Source organism: Lepidochelys kempii, chromosome 5 (genome assembly GCF_965140285.1).
Source record: "Lepidochelys kempii isolate rLepKem1 chromosome 5, rLepKem1.hap1, whole genome shotgun sequence".
Lineage (NCBI taxonomy): Eukaryota > Metazoa > Chordata > Testudines > Cheloniidae > Lepidochelys > Lepidochelys kempii.
This window is the reverse complement of record NC_136384.1, coordinates 125235302-125254579: the sequence shown is the minus strand read 5'-3', so window position 1 is coordinate 125254579 and position 19278 is coordinate 125235302. Positions and strand designations below refer to the sequence as shown.

Genomic DNA, 19278 nt, shown 5'->3' with positions numbered 1-19278 from the left:
AAGGTCATCACAGCAACCTCATCTTCAAAGCAAGCATCATACTGGAGATGGGCTCATGCAAACGTGAGACCAGTTTTTAATCTGCCCTTCCGGGGCTTTCATACATGATCATCAATCTCCGACCTAACAGCAGCGAGCGGAAGTTCAGGGTGCATGTTGTGACTTGTCTCTCTCATTCAGTAATTAGCAGTAACGTTCTAACGTACATGATGTGGTGCAAGTTTCATGGCAGGGGACCTGTGTGCCGTGGCATAAATCAAATCCTATTATGTGTGTTCTCGAGGTATAGAAGGCAAGGTGTATAGAGTTATAGACGGCACCGTGACTTTCAGCAAACCGTCTTCCTCTGGATTGTTCTATCCTCACATGCAGTGACCTGTGTAGAACCTGGGACAGATGCTACAGGGATCTTCTCTGCCTCACATGGTCCAACTGAAGCTCAGGAACCCGAGGGGGACCATAACTGCTGCAGCCTCTGCTGTCTCGTCCGATAGCAAGATGCCCCAAGAATCACAGCAGCTCTCCCCACGCTTGCTACAGAAACAGCATGAGAGGAGGACTCTTCTCCTCAGTCCCCTCGCTCTCGCAGGGGCGAAAGATCAGGGTTGTCAAACAAATTCTGCCGCATCTTAGAGCTAGCCCCCTCGACTGGGACCCCCACAGATCCCTCAATGAAAGTGCAACTGAAGAGACTTGTGAAACTACCCCTGCTCTGAAACCTTCCATGCCAGGGCTGCTAATTGGCCATCTCTGGCGTAAATGCTTGTGGTTATTTTCCTCCATCACTATGGATATTGCACACAGTGCCTATTATTTTCCCATGACATGATTAAATGCGTTGGCATCTGAAAACAAGACTGCAGAGAGAATGCACAGCAAGCAATTGTAGCCTAGTCTGCTTCGGTCTCATCGCAACTGCTAACCCCAGGGCTTTTGATACAGGAGACGCATTTCCATGGAAGAAAGGATGGTTCGGTAGTTGGGGCACCAGCCGGAGATCTGGGTTCAAGTTCTTGTTTTGCCACAGACCTGTGACCTTGGGCAAGTCATTTAACCTCTCTGCACCTCAATTTCCCACTGTAAAAGGGACCCTGCCCCTATTCCAGGGTGTGGGAAGGATAAATGCACTATAGATTGTGAGGAACTCAGATACTACCATAATGGGACCATATATGTACACAGAGGATAGATTTTTAAGGCCAAAAGGGATCATTATGACAGGCTAATCTGATCTTCTGCTCAACATGGGCCAGGGAATTGCACAAATACAGAAGCTGTTCCAACATGACTATGAATATGGTATTTCATTGCCTCTCCCAAAGCAGAGCTCTCAGATCTCGGCATTTCTCTGGGCTGCTATGAGCCACCAGAATGTATCCCTGGAGGGAAAAATCCCCAAATCAAAACGCTGCGTTAAGTGCATGCTGCTGCAGAGAACTGCCTGTTATTACTGGATATTGATCTGCAGTCTCCATCCTCCCAAGAGTCAGAGTGACCGCTACTTGTTTTCTTGCCTTCAGAGCAGAAGGCTTTAGGCTCAGATCCTGCCAGGTTACACGTGTGAGTAACTGTACTCACGTTGAGTAATCCCCTAGGGTTAAGTGGGGCCGCTCACATGTTGGCAGGACAGAGCCGCTTCTCTTAACACAGGGGTCCCTGTGACGGCCTCAGAAGACTCTGCATTACTGGTGAAGGGTTACAAGCATCACCCCGAGTGACCACTCTGTCCTTTAGTTAGAAGAACCATGCAAACAACTAAGGAGTGGCGGCACTGTACAGAGCTCTTCAGATGGTAGCAGGACGTTCGTTCCTCTCCGTTTGCCACAATACATCCTCAGAGGCCAGGCAAGTCCGGTAAGAAAAGCAGCCCAACGGAAGCGTCCGCAAGCGCTGAAGACCCAGGCTTGCAGTGACAGGGCTGGGGGGAGGAGGTACGTTGACAGACAAGCCAGTATTAGCAGTGCCCACTCCCATCTCTGGGATTTAAACTGAACAACAAACTCGCATCCCTTAACTGCCAGGAACAGACCATCAAGGGTTCCTCACTCCCAGAGCCCTGCTGTAAATACTTAGCATCATTTCCTCCAGCGCTCTGCTCCTCAGGTCAGGAACCAGGCCCTCCTCCACACGAGTACAGCACCGGGCATACCACGCACGGGTAGCCACGCTGAGATTCGCCACAGCCTGCTCCGCTCCCGCTGACCAGAGCGAGGCGGGGAAGTAGTGCCGCGGGTTTATCCTTTCGACTTCAACCGCTTGAGGTTGGGCTCAGAGTTGATCCAGGTCGCAGTCTAGTCCTGAGGAAACATTTATCCATGTCTAAAGCATCCCACACAGAGAGCCGGCGCTTTGGATTCACGAGGGCGATGCAGAGGCCACCACGGGACCACGCAGCGTGCTGGGTCTAGGTAATGCAAACAGGACCGTGCTGTGTGGCACGCACGGCGGACCTCGGCGTGGCCTCTCAGCCCCTTCGCCGCATGCTCAGGGAAGAGGCTCCTGGAATTCATGGGGCTGTCTCGCAGATGCTGCTCGTACCTGTGCTCCAGCAGACATAGCCCTTCGAGCTGTAAGTGCTCAGATGTAGCCTCAGGAGGGCTGGGTGCCACGCGGGGCCTTGACGATCAAGGCTGCCCATAAACAGAAGAGTCAAAGGTTCCATCTCAGCCCTTTGCACCAGGGGAGGGAAGCATGGCCCGTGAGGCTTGCCTCTCCTGCCTCTCCAGGCATGTTCCCCTGGCAGCGGGCAGCCATGCGTTGTGAGCCTGTCCACTGGAAGGGAAAAGCCTCCACTTTTCATGTGACAGGGTCCCAGCACCTGCAGCCCAAAATCAGGACTTTGAAACGAGCGGCCAAAAGCTGCACTTGGGGGTGTGCGCGCGCGGGGCTCAGCCGGGCACAGAATCACTCAACTTCCCCCCGCTCTCCACAGGCGTAGATAGCTCAGAACTAGGCATCAGTCACGGAGACGTCCACTCCCACCTCCAGCACCCACGTGTAACATGTTCAAACGAGCACCCTCCCGCTGTCCCTCACACTGGGGAGGAGGCTCCCTATAGCCATTAGAACCTAAGAACAGCCAGACTTATGGTCCATCCAGCCCAGTGTCCCATCTTCCGGCACTGGCCAATGCCGGATGGCCCAGAGGGAATGAACAGAATAGGCAATCAGCGAGTGATCTATTTTCTGTCATCCCAGCTTCTGGCAGTCAGAGGTTTAGGGACCCCACAGAGCACAGGGTAGTATCCCTGACCACTTTGGCTAATAGCCATTGATGGACCCACCCTCCATGAACTTATCTAGCTCTTTTTTTAACCCTGTTATGCTTTTGGCCTTCACAACATCTCCTGGCAAGGAGTTCCACAGGTTGACTGTACGTTGTGGGAAGAAGTACTTCCTTTTGTTTGTTTTAAACCTGTTGCCTATACAAGTTCTGCCACCTACAGAGTCACCTTACTAGTCTCCTTTGCCATGATGCCTACAGAATAGGGTTAGGCCACAGGTGTGCCGAGACCAGTGCCCACCATGCGGACCAGAATGGTCTCATTGTTTCTTGTGGTCCCTCATCTATCTGTATTCACCTGTTGCCTCTTGTCTGATGCAGAGATAGCCAGCTCTGTGGGGCCAGGACTGTCTGTTTGTACAGCACCTAGCCCAATGGGGTCCTGCTCCGTGCCTGGGCTCTTAGGTGCTAATACACATAATAATTAGGAGAATTTCAGTTTTGGCAGCAGTGCCAGAAACTCCCGTCACTGAGACCTAGCGCATTAAGAATCCTGGGATCTCTGGCGGTGAAGGCCACTTCCGAGAAGGAGCAAAAGCACTCCCTTGTCGGACAAGAGATCTTTTCATTGCATCCCACTCGCTCTTCCCCGTGACACCACAGAGCCATTAAACCCAGGGCATCAAAGCAAAGAGACGTAAACAAACCCAGACCTGCTTGGGTCCCAACTGCTGCACCCCGCTTAAAAGCTTCCCACGCTCTCTCGAGACACCACACTGCCTGTGATAATGACTGTCTGATGGCCTGTGACAAACCGCATCGGGCCTGGGGCGGGTGGGCCTCTCAGTGCTGTTAGAGCTGCGACAACCCATCTGGCGGTGGCCGTGCCAGTCACCAGAGAGACACAGCTTATCACTTGGAAACAGTCGTAAGGCGGCCAGGGTGGGAGCAGCAGCAGGCAGATTCCTGCAGCATCCGCTTGGGCTTTCAGCTGGCAACCCTGGGAAAGCCAACAGCTCGCACCGAGCGCCTTTGTTGTCACCTGGCTGCCTCTGGGGATAGGAGCACATGTACACAGAGAGCAGACAAAGAGTTTCGGTTTGCCTCCCTGGCTGCCCCAAACCCCCACCTGCTGATGGACAGCTCCCTCCTTGCCGGCCAGGAGCAAAAGGAAGAACCAGTGAGGGTGTGTCTATATGAACAGTTGGTGCGTGGCAGGCGAGCGTACGGTAGAGTACGGCCTGGCTTGCCACGCACTAACTGTCCACGTGGACCCTGCCAGCATGCACTATAAATTTCCTAGTGCCCACTGGCCTACTTCTGTTTCACAGCCAGCTAGATCAAAGCACACGGCAGCAGGGTCCACACGGCCAGTTAGTGCTGGGTAGATTCACACGCCAGCTTGCCACGAATAACCTGTTCATGTGGACATGCCCTGGCACTCACCATTGAGGATCCCAGAGAACAAAGCATGAGGCAGCTAGGCAGACAGAGCAACACCTGGGATGTTTAAATCCAAGGCTGTCTGTCACCTACAATCATGAGGTTACACTGGGGTCCCCAGGCCAAGGACACCCATCCTTGCTGATGAGTTGCACCAATTTAACCTAACAATGGAAGGCGCTTCTCTGCCCCCATCGCTGCAGTGTTGTGAGGCCTCACACTCTTTACTGTATTTCTCCTTGCAGCACCCTGGGGGCAGGGCATGGCTGGTATCCCCACTGGACAGCTGGGACCTGAGGCACAGAGAGGCCAAGTGACTTGCCCAAGGTAACACAGGGAGCCTGTGGCAGAGCAGAGACTTGAACCCAGGTCTCCCGAGCCCTATGCTAGTGCCCTGACCACTAGTCCATCCTGCCTCCTACTTGCACGCACTTCAGAACACTTTCCACCGCTCCACTAGACGGACTAAAGCCCTCAGCTGTGCCAGCCAGTGCCCCAGCATCTCACTTCCTGAGAGCGGATTCACAACGGACCCTGCCTGTCTCGCGGTTCCAGGCAAGAGCAGACGTGGCTCACGGGCGGTGGCCAGCGGCGGCAGGTTAAGGCACGGCAACACGGCTCACTGACCACTAGTTACAATTTCAAACCACCCCCTTTGTGCTCTCTCTTGTGCTGGGGAGGAGGCTCCATAATCATCTGTAAAACTACCCCCTCTCGTCCTCCTTCAAACCCCTCCTTCGCTGGGACAGCTACCAAAAGCTTGGCAACGGTTTGGCTGCCGGTGTGCAGAGCGCGCTGCCCATCAGCCCGACCAGTATTGTCTCATAGGATGCTTGTGCTCCCCCATCCGTCTGCAGCCACCCGTTGCCTCTTCTCTTCTGCTTCGATTGGCAGCCCTTTAGGGCAGGCCCATCCTTTTGTTCTGTGGCTGTACAGCGCCTGGCACAGCGGGGTCCTGGCCCACGTAGGTGCTATGATCACACAAACTGTAAACAACGACAACGGACGAGAAACCCAGCCCTCACGAGAGTCCACCCTGGGGTCGTCTTTGAAAAGATCAGATCAAGTTTCTTTCACAGTTACTCTGCCCACAGTCCCCCGCTGAGGGCAGAGCCCTTAACCCCGAGCTCAGGGCCAAGGGGCCAGCAGCTGCTGCGGTCTTGGAAGGCTGGAGCAGCTGGGATGAAGGGTCCCTCCTGAGTTCCAGCAGCTGGGCAGGGTGATGAGTCCACCAGCCAGCACGCTGCCCAAGGGAGACTAATGGAGTGGGGAGGATTAAAGGGATGGGGCAGGTGTTGTCACTTGTGCGGCTCAAAGTACAGAAACTTGGCCCTCTGCCCAGGGGCATGTTGAGCCTGCAATGCCCCCAGAAGAGCTGTTGCTAGCTGGGAGCCCATCACCACCTGTCTCCTTCCCCGGCAAAGCTGGCCAAAGGGTGGGAGATGCCGCGACCAGCAGGAGAACCTGCGCTCCCATAGTGACACCTACCTCTTTGCCCTGCTGCTTAACTCTCCAGCTGGCCGGTCTGCCCTCAAGCAGCCAAGAGTCACAGAGTGTCTCCTACACAGCCAGCTGCAGCCTGGGGAAGGGGACTGGTACGTGCAGGCAGGAAAATCCCCTCTCTCTGTGTCTTCTGCCCTTGTTAAGTGAAAGCCTGCCTGGCCCAGCAAAACATAGGGAGATTTTCAATAATATGACTGATGTGTCTGAGTATAGCTTGATATACCTCCAAAGCTGGGGCCCATGTCTGCAATTCACTGACACCGGGGTGGGAACCAGCCTGCAGAAAAGAGATCTTCCGGACTATGTTATGGACCGCCCCGGCAGCCTGCCATTCTCTGACTGACACCACCCACTGCTCAGAGACATCGTGGGCTAACGGATAAAGCTAGGCCAGCCCTTCCCAATGGCCTTCCTTACTGACTTCACCCTGCGGGGGACTCTTCTGTTCTCCATTGGCCAGGAGGGACTAAGGAAGCAGGATGAGGATGGCTCAGAAAACTCAGTGATCCTGCAGTCTGGGCTGTAGCACCAAGCGTTACAGTCCAATGGCAGCCCTGGGCTCATGCTTTACCGAGCAATCTTCGGCGTAGCTGAGCTTTAGAAGAACGGCTCCATGTTGCCAGCCTCCTGGGGGAGGAGTCGTTCGGCTATGGGCCTTTCCGCGAAGGGGCTGTAAGAGCACTTCAGGCACTGCCCAGGGGATGGCATGAACCTGGCACAGTTCCTGCTAACCCACTCTGACTGCCACCAGAATGGAGACAGCCTGTGCTCGGATATGTAACCTTATCAACCCCTTACACCACTGTCTGGGTTAAGTGCCAGGCTGACACAGGCGTGCCTTTAATTCTTCCGAGGAGGAAACCTAACTTAGGAGACTTCACACCTGCCCACACTTCCCACGTGACGCAGCCAGTACCCTGGGTTTACAGCTATGTGAGTGAAAGGATTAAATGGTGTCCATGAACATGCTAGTACGAGAAATGCTTCAGCTCCAGCATCCGTCTGTGGCAGGCTGGGGCAAAATGTGAGCTAGTCGGTTCAGGAAATACAACCCTTTGTTGTTCTGCGCTGGGAACCCAGCGTTCCCATCAATCCTAGCCACAAACAGCTGAGGTATCTCATCATTAATTGTATGCAGGCCCCAGCTGAGATCGGGGCCCGTTACACTAAGCCTGGTACATGGTAAGGGAGACACCCTGGCTCCAGACAACTTACAGTCTAATAGACAAGGGCTGGGAGAAAGGAATGATTACCCTCGTGTTGCAGCTGGGAAATGGAGACTGAGTGCCTTGCCCCAGTCATACAGGGGGTCTGTGGCAGATGCAAGAATGGAACTCAACTCCTGAGCCCAACCCAAGTGCTCTCACCACAAGACCACCCTTCCTCCCACAGCATCTTAGTTCAGAGCTGGCGATTTCCCTACGCGTTACCAAATGAGTGTAACGCGGCCTGAAGCAGCACCGCGCTCTGTCCCCCCGCTGGGGGCTTGCCCCCATGTAGAGATTTCTGACCATGCAACAGCCCTGGAGCTAAGATAGCTGGTTCCTTTTAGCTCAGCTGGTAAAGTCTCTTGGTTTTACATCTAGATCTCCGGGGTTCAGTCCCCACTGCTTGACAACTCATCCTAGGGGTGTTACATGAGGAATGAGAAGAGTCTGCAGAACAAATATACAAAACAGTAAGGAAACAGATTGCCAAAGCCAGATGCTGGTCAGATAGGGAGTGACATTACTTTGAAGATCAGGAGCTATTTGAACTATGCCTGCATTGTTAATGTTTTTACATTTCAGAAGATTATAAACCAACACATACAAGAGCGGGAGTTTAAAAATATATCCCATCCTCCCCCGCCTCCCCTCATCACAGCAGATCTCACTCCAATACCAAATATGATTTGGGGGGGGTGGGTGTGGGGGGTGCAAATGGTAATAAGATCTTATTTTTTCCAGAGCCTTGAGAAGGAACTAAAAGTCATGGGGCAAGAGTCTGACCTCAGTTCCACCCGAATAAATCCAGAATCGCTCCCATTGACTTCAGCGGAGTTGCACCATGTTTTCACTGGCATCACTAGGATCAGAGGCCAGCCTGGCAAGCTGAAACAGAAATTACTTCCCAAGGAAAAGGCGTCCGGTGCTCATTTGATCAGGCGTCACACAGAGAAGGAACTGCTCTTTCCACCTTCTTTTTTCTCTCCACTCATTACAAAAAAAAAAAAAAAATCTGTCTCTTGAACTCCATTGACCAAGGTGAAGAAATTGGAATAAAATCCAGTCCCCATGTGAAAATCAGAAACAGCTGCTACCTTCCACTCTATCAGTCTCTTACCTTCTACAGGTGCACCGATTCTCACCCCACAAGAAAAATAACCCCTGGAACACAGGGCATAGCATTTCCAAATCTCCCTAATAGGATTAGAGTCTATTTAGCATAGTTTAACCTCTGTGTTATTACGTCAGGCACTTATCTGATCACTGCTGATGGCCTTGTTTCAATCACTTTGGTACCAGAGGACAAGCCTTTTGGAAAGAAAGGAAGCCACAGCTGTGATATCCTGTACTTCAAACTGGCTAATCATCACCGGTCCTCCAGCCCACGTCATTTAATTGAGAAGCCAAGCAGCTGAGGATGAAAAGCTTCTGCTCATTAGGTCACAGGGACAAGAAAGCTGTGAATTGCAGAGCAGGGGGTTATGAAGCTGTTAGCTTAATTGTGAGACTAGTTAATGTAGCCTCCTTATGGCTGTCAAAACCAACAGCCTGAAATCCAAACACACTCCTGTTTATTAAGGCCATGGCAGATCTATGAAACATCTGCACAGAAACTCACTGCACACACAAACACACCCCTGTCCTGAGCCACCGCTCAAAGACAGCAGCCTTTGAAAAACAGCAGCTGCTGGGTGTTGAACAGTTGTGGCATTTGTACGTGAATTGCCGTTCCCGTAGATCCTGTTAGACCGCATACCCTTCAAAGGGCACGCGGAACTCTCTAGGGCAAGGAGAGAGACCCACAGTTGCTGATTTGTGCACCTGCCAAGACAACTATAACCTCATTGTTGTCCCCTGGGACTATGGGAGTGGTTTAAGTGCACAGGTGCTGATTCTGGAGGGAGCCCAAATGCATGAGCGCTGCTAACGGGCGGGGAAGAGCAGGGACACAATCCCTCTCCCCCACTGTTTATAATATGGTTGTGCCATTCACTGAATCTACAAACCAAAGCATCAGAAGGGAACTGGCTTCAGGCAGTTAAGAGGAATCTCACTACAGACCACTACCACAATCAGCACATGGATGAAGGGCAGCTGGCAAAAGCTGAGCCCAGGCCAGGCTGCAGGAAATGCCACGTAGAACTCAGCTCTCCCATAACATCCCCAAGTGCCAATGGTAACTGGCCTCAGATCACTAAGTAGCTCCACAACATGGGGACCTCACCACTGCTACTGGATACCCAGCTGTGGTGAGGTCCCAATGGCAGCAGAAGCAGCAGCCACTTCAATTTCTGGCCAGCAGCCTATGCACCCTCCCATCAGACACAGACTTGGCCACAGTGAGCCACACTGGTTATGTCCCAGCTTGATTACTGCAGCTCGTATGTTGGAAAGAAGCCTCATGCCCTGGGAAGCTTCGCCTAGTAGAAAGTGGCCACCTATTCAAGCAACCAAAGCCTCCATGAGCCCACCACCAGGTGCTCCCTGTGCCGGCCCCCCACTGAACACAGCCCAGTTATATATTCAGTCCATTTTATTTTGGCTTTGCAACTAGTGCCAATTTAGCACCCTGGTTGGGATCCTCAGCATGGTCCTATTGACTTCAATGGCGCTACATCAGTTCACACCAGCTGAAGATCTGGCCCCGTATCGTTAACCCACTGACTGCACTGTATTCTAAGAGGATCTAGCTCTCTGGGCACCTCGGAAGGTTACCCAGCCACGCCCATTCTGGGCAGCACTGTTCATCTGCACTAGCCGCAAGGAGCGGGCGAGCGTCTGGATCACAGCCCAGTGCAGAAACAATGTCCTTGTTTTCAGCACAAGACAAACCAGAGGGAGTTTTGCCCCTGGGAGCTGGTCAGGTTGCGTGCTCCGGCACCCCATAAGTCTTTCCCTTCCATCTCCAACAGATACCCAGAACCAATACAGACGCCAACTTTAAACTCATGCTCCAACACCAGACCTTCACTGTGATCTCCTCTGCTTTTTCAGTATCCATTATATCAACAGATCAACAGATCTGACTGTCACACGTTCTGCACGCGGGGGAAGTTATTCTGTCTTAATGCTGCTGTTATCACTTGTCAGGTTTTGGGTTAGAGTGCAGGGCTGATAAAGTTGTCCTTCTTGCTGAATTAATTCATCTTTCACCAGCCCACCTTGAACAATTCAAACCCTACTCACAGTTCATATTCCATGTCTTGGGTTTTGCCATTTCAGGAGATGTTTACAGAATAAAGGTTTAAAACACATATGAAACTGAAAAGGTTAGAGTCACCCTTCGCTGTTTTATTGTCAATTATTAGGAGTAGCAGTATTGCAACAGCACCTCCGAGCCCCAGCCACAGATCTGGGCGTTATTGTGCTAGGCGCTGTACAAACAGTAAACAAAAAGTCTCCTGCTGGGTCCAGCCCTTTCTTGTGAGTGGGGCGGCTGGAGAGTGAAGGGCAGGAAGTTCCTGTAGTCCTTTCTCTATACAATAAAGGGTAATGCTTTCTCCATCAGCTACGGGCTGGGCGCAGACCCTGCTGTGCAGCATCAGAAGGGGGAGTGCTGAACAGACTTGGGGTTCAGAAGCCTGTAGCATCAAACAATGATGCTTTAATCAAAGGACAAGAGCAGGGTTTGACGTACACTAAATAGAACTGGTCAGAAAACAGGGTCGTTTCCCACACCCTGGAAAATATTGTTTTTTCTGACTTCTGCAAAAAATTGAAATCCAAAATATTATGGCTGATCATTGAAATATTTTGATTTGGAAATGCTGTTGCAGTGTCTCACGGGAGCTGTATTCTGGGTGATTCATGCTGCTATTCTCCTCTATGGACATCTCCCATGATGAACCATAGTCTCCCCTCTTGAACTGGGAAAGTGATGCATCATGGCAGTGGCATGGCCAGAGTGCATCATGGGAGATGAAGTCCAGCTGGGGAGCCAAACCCATAGCTGAGAATGGGAACATGAGGCACCCAAACTACAATTCCCATGGGACACTGCAGCAGCATAGCCAAATCCAGATATTTTGGTTTCTAGTTGAAATCCAAAAGCTTTCCGGGGTGTGGGGGGGGTTGACCTCCCCCATCACAATTTTCTGTGGAAAGCAGCCATGTTACATGAAAACTTTAATTTAATTGAAAGCCCAATTTCCATAAATCCAGTTCTGATGGAAAATTTTCACCTGGACTGAATGCTAAATCTCTCCAATTAAAGGGGTTTTGAATCATTTGAACAAGCATAAGGGGGATGTGAAACAGATGGCTCTAGCGTCCAGTTCTGCAGCCCTTACTCAGGCAAAACTCCAAGTCCCTCATTTTGCTGAGTAAGGATTACAGGATTGGTGCCTAGGACTAGCAACTCTGTGCATATAGATTACAGTGCATGTGTAACTACAGTAAAGAGATTCCAGAATCTTCAGGCCATCCTCGCCTCCGGGCACAGTCGTTTAAGGACTGATACAGGTTTTATTTTTACAAGTCCACCCCGGGGCTCTGACAGGCAAGCTGAGATCTTTCCATCTCATGCTTCTCCACCATGAACCCAGGCTGAAGGGTGGCCTCAGAGGCACCGGTGTAACCTGTCTAGCCTTGGATGGATTTGCACGTGTCACCGGCAACATGAACTGAAGGCAATGGGGCTGCACAGGTGTAGCAGGAGGCCTAGCCTGCCATGCAGAACCTCTCCCACGCTGAAGGGGAGGTCCCAGCTTCACTTTCAGTGCTCAGGCTAATTTGTGGGGCTGCCAGCTAGAAAGACACCTTTTTAACTTGCAAACCCAGGAAATCAGACAGCGCAATTCATGACCATTTATAGCGAACCCCACCACGCCATTTAGGTAAGGGCATTTATAGGGCAGCACCACACTTCATACTCACATTTACTTGGAGACCCCCCATGAATCCACTGTGCATGAAAAGCTAAACTGCTACAGATCCCTGCCCAGAACGGTCACACACTTGCAAACAGTGAAACATGCACATGTTACTACGGCAGGCTGTCCCCAAATACTGAATTACTGAGCGTGAACTGGCTGGAAGCTGGAGTCCAAGGTCTAACTGGAAATGAGGCACACACTTATTTTTTTAAAAAACAGGGAGGGTAAGTAATAGGGCCCTACAAATTCGTGGCCATGAAAAACGTGTCATGGACCATGAAATCTGGTCTTGTGTGCTTTTACCCTATACTAAACCAATTTCATGAAGAGACCAGAGTTTCTCATATTCAGCGTCCTGACCCAAAAGGGAGTTTCAGGGGGTCACAAGGTTATGTTAAGGAGGATTGTGGTATTGGCACCCTTACTTCTGTGCTGCCTTCAGAGCTGGGCGACCGGAAAGCAGCAGCTGCTGACTAAAGGCCCAGCTCTTGCTTCTTACATCCTTACTTCTGTGCTGCGGCTGGCGGGGGCTCTGCCTTCAGAGCTGGGCTCCCAGCCAGCAGCCACCGCTCTTCCGCTGCCCAGCTCTGAAGGCTGCCAGCAGCAGTGCAGAAGTAAGGGTAGCAGTACTGCAACTCCTCCTCCCCCCAACTCCTTTTTGGGTTAGGACCCCTACAATTACAACATGGTGACATTTCAGATTTAAATAGATGAAATCATGAAATTTACTATTTTTAAAACCCTACGACCATGAAATTGACCAAAATGGACTGTGAATTTGATAGGGCCCTAGTAATTAACCATTGGAACAACCCACAGACTCACCTAGGGATGTAATGGATTCTCCATCACTTGGTACCTTTCAATTAAGACTGGTCATCTAGGCTTTTTGCAGGAAACTACTAGGTGAAATTCTCTGTTCTAATGCAAGAGGTCAGAAGACTCATGTCTGGCCCTAAAAGTCTACAGAACTAGAAGTGGAAATGTGAAAAGCACAGTATAAACCCAGAAAAAAAAGTCCTTACAACTGATGGGATTGAAGAGAAATTGACAGCATTTGAAAAGTGCATCTCTTTCTCAAAGTCTCAGTAAAATTAAATTAAACTGAATTAGCCTATTCCTGTCCAAGTCTGTCTGCAGGTACCTCCTAGCCTTTGCTCTGCTTTTCATATGTCTGACCCATCCCATCAGACCTTTCACTCTGACACAACAGAGTCAAGACTTGAGGTATTTAATGACTAAAGTAGTTTTACAATACAAGGCTAGGGACACAGTGTGCTAAGAATTCTGGAACCGAGTAATCACTTCAGCAAAAGCCACATCCTAGGCTAGCTAATATATTTAGACCCCAAAGAGAACACGAGAACGGGTGACTTGAGAATAGCTGCACTCAGGGTCCATTACAGACAAAAATGTAGAAAATTATAAACAAAATGGTCAAGGTGGGGGGAGGAGAGGGGAATCAATAAGTTTCCTTCTAAATAGCTTTCACTTCTAAAAATATCCCAGTGCGCAAATGTGATGGAAACCTGAATTCCTGCAACAATATCTTTCTGGACAAGAACAGTGAGTGTACAGTACAGAGCATTCTGGAGTTCTTCCCCTTCCTAACTCACCTTTCCTTAATAACCGTCCTTGCTGAGACATGCTAGCAATCTTCCCTGGCTGCAGTTGGTTCTCTCCCTCATGCCTCCCTTGCATAACACAGCAATGCCAGGCAGCACCTGCTCAGTACAGGGTCTATCAGCAGCATTTCCAGGCCACTTTCCATTTGTGCAGCACAAATGGATGCTATGCAAAGCCCCACTCATTTCTGCCGCCCTTTGTGTGCTGGTAGAGGCCCCGATCCTGCATGCACTTTCACACATGAGTAGCTTTACTCGCATGAGTAGTCCCGTTCAGTTTCAGAGGATGAGTCAATTTGCTCACATGCATGAGTGTGTACAGGATTGGGGGCATACATTGTAACAGGTTCCACCAGGCCTCTGAAAGATTTTGATCTTTTGCTGGGATTTCACTGAGTGGGAAAATTATGCCTGTTGTAATTTCTCACCACACAAACTCTTGTCAAATGTAATTGCTTGTCAACAAGAAAAGCAAACACGGCAAGGAAAATTAAACACACCTGAAAAGCATTGTCATTGCAGTTCCACGTGGAGCCATTTCACGGACAGCCTCCTGGCTCCTCTGGAGCTTTGAAAATGTCACCCTCTTTTCAGCATTACGGTATGTCATTTTCTAGCCCTGCATTTACACTCCTCTTGCTAGAAGATTGCTTAGTAAGAATTCCAGCAGATAGTTTGCTAGAATCCCTGGGGTGCAAAATCCTGGACAAATTCAACAGTATGCAACTTGGAACCATTACCTAGACCCCGACTCACCAGAGGCTGAAACATGCAGGATGGGACGTCCCTACCAGCCAGCTCCAAGTGAGAAGTTCAGCTTCCCCCAGCTGTGGTGGCTTCTGCTCAAGGGCACCTCTCTCTGATAAGGTGTAAATTGTTTTTACATGTTGAGAATAATTAGGCACGGGAACAATGTACCAAGGGCCAAGGTGGTCAGTGGTGGAGAATCCATTTTAAAATCAAGGCTGGAAGTTTTTCTAACAGACCTGCTGTGGGAACGATTGTGGGGCAGTTCCCTGGCCTGCGTTCTTCAAGCACTCAGACTAGATGATCGCCCAGGTTCCAAGGCCAGAAGGGACCAATGAATATCGGCCTCTGGCTGACACAGTTTGTGACTGTGCAATCTGACCTTTCCCCACCAGCCCAAACGTCCTGTGGCTGCTAGAAGGTCTTCTGCCTTCTTTCACCCCCCACCAGACCCTCCCAGCTCATGTGAGAATGGACGCATCCTCTCCTCTTCTCCTAGCCTCCTTGCTGCTGGGACACTGGGTGTGGAGACATCCGCTCTTAGCTTGAGTCTTCCCCCCACACCGACAAATCCCTCCATTGTCTGCCTCTGCTCATCACTTTACCACAGGATCCTGGTCAGTTTCAGTACCACCAGGGGTGCTAAGTGCAGGGGTTAATCTGCTCCCTGTCAGGTCAGTTTCACAGTGGGGCTGCTGGCTTGGGAAAGGGAAGGTGGAGTAGGCATTAGTCCCCGTTTGGGTACGGCCACCACTGATGTCAATGAGGACGTTATGTAAGTGAAGACTGCAGCATCAGGACCCCTCTCGTTTTGGCACAGAAGCCTTTTCACAGGGATTGGAACCTGCTGCCAGGGAACGGGCAGAGCTGGGGAGGAAGAGAACCTGTTGCCGAGGCATTGCCCTTCTGCTAACCCCAGAGGGATGCGCTGCCTTAGGTAGCACTGACTGACCCTGCTGCTGCAGCCACTCACTGCAATGGAACGGCTCATGCGCACCAAGTTACGCACATGCCAGGGTCACCCACAAAGGATGCGACTAGGAAGCTCTGGCTCCTCACCTCAAGCTGCAGCAGCTCATGCTTTTAGCTCTGGAAATCCCCAATTCAATCCCCAGGCTGTAGCCACAAGCGCGGCGGTCACAGGATCAGGCCCTCCGTCAGCAATAGCCTGAGAGCTTTCCTTCTCAGTGCAGTGAGCCCCCATCCCCAACAAGGGAGTCATGGACCAGTGGCCGTCAGGAAGCAGCGTTGAGCCATACGCAACTGCCTATCATGATTCCCCCAAGACCCCGTGCTCATTCCGTGTGCATGGGAAGGGAGATGCAAACCCTGCTACTCAAGGGGAACCTCCGGGAGGTTTTCATTGCCATCACAAACTGAACAGATACCACCATCCCCATTATAGAGCTCTGTGTCCTTGCTAACCATTGCGACTCAAGTACTATAAACCTTATTCATGACCATTCCTGCAGACCTCACCTTCCCGCTTCACCTTCTTTAACCCGCAGGGAGTCTCAGGCCTGGAGCCAACAACCATCCCAGCTGAGGTGGCCTAGTCTAGCAATCTTCAGTCCAGAGCACACATCATCCAAATGACAACAGTCACTCCAACCTCCATGTACAAGAACTTGCGGAGATTTTTCTCCATCTCCTATTTTTCCTTTAAATCATGTAAGTCCCTCTCCTGGAGTTCGTTGGTCTCTTGTAGGCTTTTCCCTAGGCAGGGCTCAGTGTGGCCCAGTGACATCAGAGAGAAATCATGCCAGGAGCCATCTAACTCAAAGCACTTCACTGAAAAGAAAGCTTCTCACATTCAAGGTCAATAACATTTCACTCAGACACAGCAGAAGGAGGCTGCTGTGTAGCCAGGGGCTATTTTTGGATGAGACGTGACGATGGGACATCAGATCAAAACCCAAATATCTGGGAACGTTGGACTCTTGTTAGACAGTTGGCTCTTACTGCAAAATCTCAGTCTTTACCCTTTCACTGTTTGTGGGGCTCAGAGAGGTTAAGGCCAGAAGGCCCCACCGGATCATCCAGCCACCAACACCATCCAGCACCTGCACACTAAATCCAACAAACAAAATTAGACCAAAGTCATACAGCCCCGCGGATACTAGACTATTATGTGCCACAAACAGAGACTAGGAGGGTCTGAGGTGCACCAGTGCCCAAGGCCCTGCCATGGCAGAGAAATTAGGTGAGATATACTGAGATAATCCCAGCAAGTGGCCTGCACCCCATGCTTTAGAGGAAGGTGAAAAAAACCCAATCTAACCCCAGAGAAAATTCCTGCCCGACCCCATATATGGCGATCAGTTAGACCCTGGAAAACCAGCCAAGCACCTGAGAGAGAGAGAGAATGTTTTGTGCCCCCTCAGAGCCCTGTCCCGTGTCCCCTCTCCAGCCACGATGCTTCAGAGGAAGGACACAGACCCCCTGCCCTCAAGCCCCAGAATACACTGAGAGCAAAAAAAGTTCCTGCAGGTGCCTATCTGAAGCCCTAAAGCATGAGATTTTCAGAACATAAGACACAAACTAGCAGAGGGCCCCAAAGCTGCCAAGCCCTGCCTGCACCATCATAAGCAACCCCGTCATACATCCCATTCATAAATGCATCCAGCTTTCTCTGACCCAAAGCTCACTAATATCGAGGGGGTGGGGTGGGGGGAAGGAGTTCTTTCCCCTGACTTACAGAAGCTTGGTGTAGCAGGATTAGCAAAGCAATTTGCTAGATGTTTTTCAAGAAGCGTTAGCAGGTTTTGCTCAGAATGGACTGAAGCGACTCCAAAATGCCTTCCATAGCCAGAAATAATCACTTTGGAAACTCTAAATACATACATAAGCCACCGTTTATCCACTGGAACGCTGAATACAACCAGCTCCCTCTTTGAAACCAGCCTCCTGCATGTCAGGAGTGGTTGTTTGCCAAGATGCTGAACCAGACGAGGTCAATACATGAGGAGATCATTGTAATAAGCAGGAGGGAGGGATCTACAGCAAAATAGGGTCTGAACAGAAACTGGGTAGGAGCGAACTCTAGAAGTTTCACAAGATGCAAGAGCCAAACAAGCAACATGGGCACCACTATGCAGGCAATTGTTCTCGGCTCTTGTCCAAATTATGTGTCCTCTGATTTCAATGGGAGTTAGGCACACAAATACCTTTGAGGCTCTGGACCCCTCAGGATTGGGCCCTGCGTACTGTCTGCACAGTGGTTACACACACCCTGCTACTTACACACAGACCTCTTCAGAGGGGAAATAACTTTTTTTCAGCAGCTCTCTCTCACATTGGCATGAGTCTGATACCAGGAGGCTAGTGGAGACGCTGCTCTACCGGAAGGGAGTCCATTTAGAAAGATTTATACATCCCATTGCAGTCCTGCTGAACGCTGGCAAAAGAGGGTATGAATTATGGGATTGTCCCGGAGCCAGAAGAGGGCTGCTCTGTAGACGGCGAGACATGCACCTTATTCTTCGCCATCCTGTGCCGAAACGCACAGCCAGAACGATGCTGCCACCAAGTTCCTGAGGGGGGTAAAACCCCCCCTTTGGGAATAGGGCGAGAGCCACACGGTCACCGCCAGGAGTTGCCCCCGGCCCCTGTCTTTGAGGGCAGAAGCGGGCCCCGAGAAGGGGAGTTAAGGATCAGGCCGAAAGGCAGGGCGACAGCTAACAACGCGGTCGGTTTGCTCTAGTCGCCCAGCGGAGTCTGGAGGAGGGAAAACCAACCCCGCGGGGCGGCCGTGCCACGATTCACCCACTGCCCCACCGGGAGGCCGGCGGACCGGCCAGCCCGCCCCACCCCGGCATTTCCCTGGGGGCGTCTCCCTTGGCTCTTCTCCCCCGCGGCGGCGCTCCCGGGCGGAGACCCCCCTGGGGCCGGCCGCCGGCGGGGCGGAGGACAAGGACCGCGCCGGACACCCGGAGCCGCCTTCCGAAGGGAAGCACGGGAGACGGGATCGCCCCCCAGCGCATGTGGCTTAGCTCGCCCCGGCTGATCCAAGCCCCCCGGGACAGCCGGGCTCCCCGGCCCCGAGCCGGCATCCCCTGCCCGCGCAGGGCGCGCCTTACCCGGGGGGCCGGCAGCGCGGCGGCGAGCGGCGAGCGGAGCCTGCGGGCGGCGGGGCAGGTGCAGCCTGTGCCCCGGGCTGGCGGAGCTCGGCCCGGGGGCGGGGCTCCCAGCGGGCCCCGCCCAGTCTGGCACAGCCCCCCCCCCGGCCCCCTCTCGCCTGGAGAACCCCCCCCCGCCCCGGGACAGCCCCCCAGCCTGGCACAGCCTCCCCCGGCCCCACCCCGCTCCCTGCCGACTGGAGAGCCCCCCCCGCCCCGGGACAGCCCCCCAGCCTGGCACAGCCCCCCCCGGCCCCACCCCGCTCCCTGCCGACTGGAGAACCCCCCCGGCTCCGGGACAGCCCCACCCCGCTCCCTCTCGCCTGGAGAACCCCCCCCCGCCCCGGGACAGCCCCCCAGCCTGGCACAGCCTCCCCCGGCCCCCCCCCCGCTCCCTCTCGCCTGGAGAACCCCCCCCGCCCCGGGACAGCCCCCCAGCCTGGCACAGCCTCCCCCGGCCCCACCCAGCTCCTTCTCGCCTGAAGAACCCCCCCCCCGCCCCGGGACAGCCCCCCAGCCTGGCACAGCCCCCCCCGG

General features: G+C 52.3%; 1 protein-coding gene across 1 annotated transcript in view; it reads right to left on the bottom strand.

Annotated features, from left to right (window-relative positions):
• Nucleotides 1–18805, bottom strand: part of FRMPD1 (FERM and PDZ domain containing 1) — a 66110-nt gene extending 47305 nt beyond the window's left edge. The window contains exon 1 of the mRNA XM_073345719.2: nucleotides 18703–18805. The gene's annotated coding sequence lies outside the window, so the exon portion shown is untranslated. The remainder of the gene's footprint in view (nucleotides 1–18702) is intronic.
• Nucleotides 18806–19278: the final 473 nt, after the last annotated feature.